A 6000-nucleotide genomic window follows, 5' to 3' on the forward strand; every position below is an offset into this window, starting at 1 on the left:
GGTAGACTTACCTTCCTGAATTCAGATTTGGCCTCAGAGACTTACTAGTTGTGTGATCCCAGGCAAGTCATTTAACCCTCTTTCTTTCATCCATAAAATGGATGAGAAGGAAATGGTAAACTGTCCTATTATCTTTACCAAGAAAACCTTAAATAGGGTCATAAAGAATTGGATACAACTGAATAACAAAAACAATAATCAATTATTGGGCTGGTTGGAGTGGTTAAAGAAATTGTGAGTATATGTAATGGAATATTTCCATATTTCAAGAAATAATGAATATCAAGAAAATAGAAAAGCATGAGAAGAGTTGAGTAACTCAAATAAGCAAAACTAAGAAAAAAATACACTACTACATTGTAAATAGAAACAACAACATTGAAATTTAATGCTATGAAATTAAAGTTATCAAGCTTGACTCCAAAAAAGACATTTGTGGACATGCTGTTAGCTGTTCTTCACCAAAGGGAATATGGTTATGGAACACTAAACATCATACTTGATTTTGCTGATATGTTGGTTAGTTTTGTGGAACTCTTTTTTTTTCCTTCTTTTCTTCTTTGTCATAAAGAATGGCTCCATGAGAAGGGGAGGAATTTTATTTTGAAAATTAAGATAATCTAAGAACAAAATATATCAATACTTTTTTAAAAGAATGTTTTAAGAGATCTAGGAACTTCTGGGAAGTTATCTGGTATATCTTTGTACAACTCCAGATTGTTGGCATTACAGATTTTTGAGATTATAATATTTATTTTTATTTATTTTTTTATTCATTGGAAATGGAGTAGAAATTTAGTAAACAAGTATGAATGCAGCTTGAACATTCATAACCCTACTGTTTAATCAAGAGTTTTCCTGATTTGCCAAAAACACTTTTGACCAATAAGACTGATTCAGAGTATAAATTGGAAGAATCAAAAGGGTTTTGGGAGAGGGAGAGCAATATTATCAAAAGAGGGACAGGAAAGACAATTCTTTTATGGAGAGGGATGGTGGTTATGGCTAGAAGAAAGCAGAATGGGTTGACCTGGGATTTCTGGTTTGGAGAATGTCATGGGCTAGGCTAAGTATCAAAAAGACTTAGGAAAAGTTTCTTTTATGCAATAATAATATGATAGTTTGCTTTTATATGAACTCTAGAAAACCTATTCTTGTGGTGGAAGTATATGTTAAGCAGAAATAGAGAGAAAATACAGAACAGATGTCAGACTAAAGAACCCCCAGAAAAACAGAAGGTCACTGGACATCCAGTGGGGGCAAACCTCTTAATCAAGGGAGTTAATTAGGTCAGGGGCCAGAGAGTTCCTGATGATTTAAGATTCAAATGATTAGAGAAGGTTTAGAAAATGAAAACTGAAAAATCCCTAGGACCAAAAACAAAAGTCTCTTGGATCAAATCCAAAGAGAAAAATGGAAGAAGTAATTCAGATTGACTAGGCCTAACTGAGATAGGCTTAACTACAGAGGTAGTATCTTTCACACCTTCCTTGGGTCCTCCTAGGACCCCAACACTTAGAAGCCAGTATATATTTGGGGAAAGGGCATGGCTGGATTGTATAGTATGGGAAGGGAAAAATGTATAATATGGCTGAAAAAACAGTTGGAGGCCAAGTAGTATAAGACACATCCTGGAAGCAATAGAGAACTAATTGATTTTAAGTAGTGCTTCAAGAAAATCACTTTGTCAGCTATGTGGCAGATAGACTGGAGTCAGAAAAAGTTTGAGGCAGGGAGACCATTTAGGAGGCCATTGTAAAAGTCAAGGTAAAAGGTAATTAAGTTCTGCCACTGTGATGGTGGCATTGTGAATAAAGAAAAGGGATCAGATGTGTTAAATAAAATATAAACTTAATTTACTATAGGAATTTACTGATAGGAAATAGGTCTGTGATTTTATTGGTACAGGGACCTCCAAAGTTAGGAAATTTTCTCTAACAATGCAGGTTGGCACCCTGCCTAGAACATTATCTAGAACATTGAAGAGGTTATGTGACTTGCCTAGAGTTACATAAACAGAATATGTCCAAGCCAAAACTTTAACTCAGCTTTTTGTGGCTTGAAGTGCAATTTATTATTTATTTTTTAAGCTTGCTGATGATCAGTACCAGCAAATTAGAAAGTAGATGGGGTAGAAGAAAGAACTTGATTCAGATATATCCGCACTCATGGTGTGAAGAATTAACAGTTGCCAGAAAAGTAGGAAGTTAAAAAAATAAAATAGATAAAAGAACATTAAAACAAACAAACAAAAAAAACAACACAATCTCTAAAACTATTTACAGTGGGAACAAAGAGATAATCTTTAAATCTTACTAAATTTAAAGTAGGAATAGATTATCTAATTTAGACCCCCTCATTTAGCAGACAAAAGAAACTGGAACCAAGAGGGGTAAAATAATTTTCCTAAAGTCACATAGGTAGTAAATTCATAGATTGTTATTGTTCGGTTCTTTCAGTCTTATCTCTTTGTGACTCTATTTGGGATTTTCTTGGCAGAGATACTGGAAGTGGTTTGTCATTTCCTTCTCCAGCTCATTTTTCAGGTGAGGAATCTGAGGCAAACAGGTTGAAGGAACTTGAATAGGGTCACACAGTTAGTAAGTGTCTGGGGCTGGATTTGAACTCATGAAAATTCCTAGCTCCAGAATCTGTGCAGTATGGAACCACCTAGTGGCCCTAAGTAGTAAGCAACAATGCTGGGATTTGAATTTAGGATTTCTAACTAAATTCAGTGCTGATTTTTTTTTCCCCCCATATGACCTGGGTTCAGATTTAGTTTCTGATATATACTGGTTCTTGAAGGTAGGAACTGTCTTTTGCCTCCTTTTGTATCCTCAGCACTTAGCACAAAGCCAACATTCCAGGCACTTAAGAAATGCTTTTTGACTAATTGACTGCCTAATCCTAGACAAATTATTAACCTCTCAATTCTCTGATAATTCTCTAAGACAGTGAAATTCAGAGCAATTATAGATTTACATTGGTAAAGAAAGGTCCCCATACCCATGAAATCATAGGTCTGAATAATAGTATAGAAAAGTATAGAAATAAGATTTTTACTCAGAATAGTTAAAATTTCTGTTGCTCTAAAGGATATATATAATATTTGTACTATCTGGAAAATATGGCCATCTAGCATGATTTATTTATACCTCCTGTAGAGCTTTAGAATTCATAAAAGGAAGGACTTCTCTAGGAATGCATGGTTTGGATTTCTTTGCAAATTTTTGCTTTGGAGCATAGAATTTTAACTTGTGCTAGTGTTTAGAGTATTTTTGTGACAGAACTAAGAAATTATTCAAGTTTCTTAAGAGAAAAATTCAGACAAGGCAAGGTTTCTGTTTCCAAAAGAAAAAATTTGGATTTCTAAATACTATGTGCCACCATTTACAGGGTGATACGCCAGAAACAGACATTTCTTAATCATATTTTACCAAAAAGGAAATTCTATTTAGTTTCTATTAACTAATTAACATTTATTAAGTGCCTACTATATGCCAGGCACTGTGTTCTACCCTAGGAATAAAAAAACACCAGGACACCAAAGTCATTTTAAATGAAAAATCATCCCTTAAATGTCTATATTTTTTACTTTACTCTTTAACATGACTTTCTGGAAAAGAAAAATTTCTTGAACTTTGTTCCTGTTAAGGACAATCCCATGAAGATGCTAGGATTTTCCAGGTGTGCCTGCAATTCTGAGGCATCCCTATAGCAGCTATTTCAGGCTGGATAGAGACCATCCTCACTTGATTAGGGTCTTGGGGTAATGACCAATGGATTTATATCCAGAATGATCCTGAAGAATCTCAAGAGATAGCAAATTCAAGATCCTTTCTCAGGAAGTTAAAAATGGTTCTCCCTTCCAAGGCAATCCCAATAAACTTTGAATAGATGGATAGATGCCATCTACATCCAGAAAAAGAACTATGAAAATTGAATGTATATCAATAATGCTATGTTTACTTCTTTTTTCTGGTTTTTTTCTCTCCCTTGGTTTTTACCTCTTGTTCTGATCTTTCTCTCCTACATGGTTCACAAAGCAATATGTATTAAAGTAAATAAATTAATTAATTTTAAAAATTAGTCTCCCTGAGGGATAGTTCCCCATCCTTGTGCACTTGTCTCTTCTTCTGACACTCTACCTTGCCCCACTCACCATGGTTTGGCCAAACCAGCCCTTATTAGCCTATGGGATGTTTTCTCTTCTTGGTTTCTCCAGCCTTGAAGATGGAGGCAGGGGTGGAGGGAAGGGAAATTGATTGTTCGTGGGAGGTCACAAGCCCTCTCCATTTGTATATCCAAGTCAACCTTGCCCACTTATCCTCAACATCCCATAAAGATCTTCTACCAGCTTCTGGCAAGTGGCTACCAAAGCCAATGACATCACAAAGGAAGTGTTTTGCTGTTAACTTAGAACTCTACAATCCACAAAAGAGCAATTTTTTCTAATACTAATACAGAATAGGGATTATTTCCCTCCCTCTCTGCCTGAGCCTGTGAAATTTGGGAAGACCCTTCAATAGTATAAAAGCAATCAAAGAAATTATTTTTTAAAAATCTATTTAAGTTGCCAGTTTCAAGAAATATTAGCTCAAGAATTAGAACATCCAGGCTGTAAGTTTCTGCAGTTAAAATGAAATTTTTGTTAATAGAAAGGGGGTAATGTTTAACTTCTCTTCCCTACTACAGTTTACCCTAAGTTTGGCTTGTAGCATTTCTTATGGGTAACAGGTTCTACTTCTCTCCTCTCCCCAAATTGGACTTCTGTAAAATCTAGTCCATTGAAATCAAGCTTCATTTAATCATATTAAGTATTAATATTAAGGTATGATTTAAGCATCTATTTTCAGTTAACTGACTTGTATTTTCATAGCACTCTCTTCTTCCCTAAATCTTCAGTTAATTTTTTCCTTTTAAAAAAGTTTGACTCTCTGTCTCTCTCTTTCTCTCTCTCATTCTCTCTCTCTTTGGTTGTCTTTTTTTCTCTCTCTCTCTCGCTCTCTCTCTGTCTCTCTAGTCTAAAGCATTGCTATCACTTCCCAATAAATCTCTCTTCCATTCCCAAATCCCAAGTAGAACCTACTCCTGTAACAATTTACAGTTAAATAAAATAAAGTATCAAATCGATCATATCTAGAAATGAATTGCTCTGTCTGCATATTCTGTTACTTCTCCTGAGAGGCTAGAGATGTTATTCTTCACTGTTAGTTCTCTCAAATAGCCATTGTTAATTCCATTATTTTGGAGTTCTGATGTCTTTCAGTGTTGTTATCCTTTATTTACAACATTATTGTCACTGCATTTGTTGTTCTCCTGGTTTTCTTTTTTTAATCTCTGCATCAATCCATACAACTTCTTTGATGATTTTTTGAGATCCTTCTAGCTGTTCTGAAATTTAGGAACTATATTTTCCTGGAGAGCCAGTATACTTCTGTGTACACCCCCACCTGAGTCCTCTCTTCTTGGGATAAATGCCTCCAGTTTTTTCAACTAATCCTTGTAGAGAAATGATTTTAAGTACCTTTTACCAACATCCTAGTTGCACCTGGTTGCATCTTGGTATGAATGAACTCCAGCTAAGCAATATCCCTTTTAAAACTTCTGTGATTTAGAATTGAACACTCTCCAGTTATAGTCTGAGCAGGGCAGTATACAAGGGGGATTATCGCCTGTCATTGCAGACATTGTAGAATTATTTTAATGCAGCCTAAGATTACATTAACATTTTTGTCTGCTAAATTAAATTTCTGTCATATGTTCAATTTGCAGTTCACTGGACCTTAGGCCCTTTTCACATATATGACTTTTTTGGAAGTTGATTTGGAAATGAGCAGCAATATTAGGTAATAACTAGAGAGCTTGTCAATGTCCTTCTTAAACCATAGGATTCTGGAAGATGCAACATGGTATATGGAAAGAAAGCCCTCCTTAGCATCAGGAACAACCTGGGTTGAAACCTCACCTCTGAAACAAACTTGCTGGACAAATTGATCT

General features: G+C 35.1%; 1 protein-coding gene across 5 annotated transcripts in view; it reads right to left on the reverse strand.

Moving 5' to 3' along the window:
- Positions 1 to 4345, reverse strand: part of TMEM63C (transmembrane protein 63C) — a 132141-nt gene extending 127796 nt beyond the window's left edge. For all 5 annotated transcript variants that reach the window (XM_074289905.1, XM_074289913.1, XM_074289907.1 and 2 more), the window contains exon 1: positions 4163 to 4345. The gene's annotated coding sequence lies outside the window, so the exon portion shown is untranslated. The remainder of the gene's footprint in view (positions 1 to 4162) is intronic.
- Positions 4346 to 6000: the final 1655 nt, after the last annotated feature.

This window comes from Sminthopsis crassicaudata, chromosome 2 (assembly GCF_048593235.1).
Source record: "Sminthopsis crassicaudata isolate SCR6 chromosome 2, ASM4859323v1, whole genome shotgun sequence".
In the NCBI taxonomy this organism is placed as follows: Eukaryota; Metazoa; Chordata; class Mammalia; order Dasyuromorphia; family Dasyuridae; genus Sminthopsis; species Sminthopsis crassicaudata.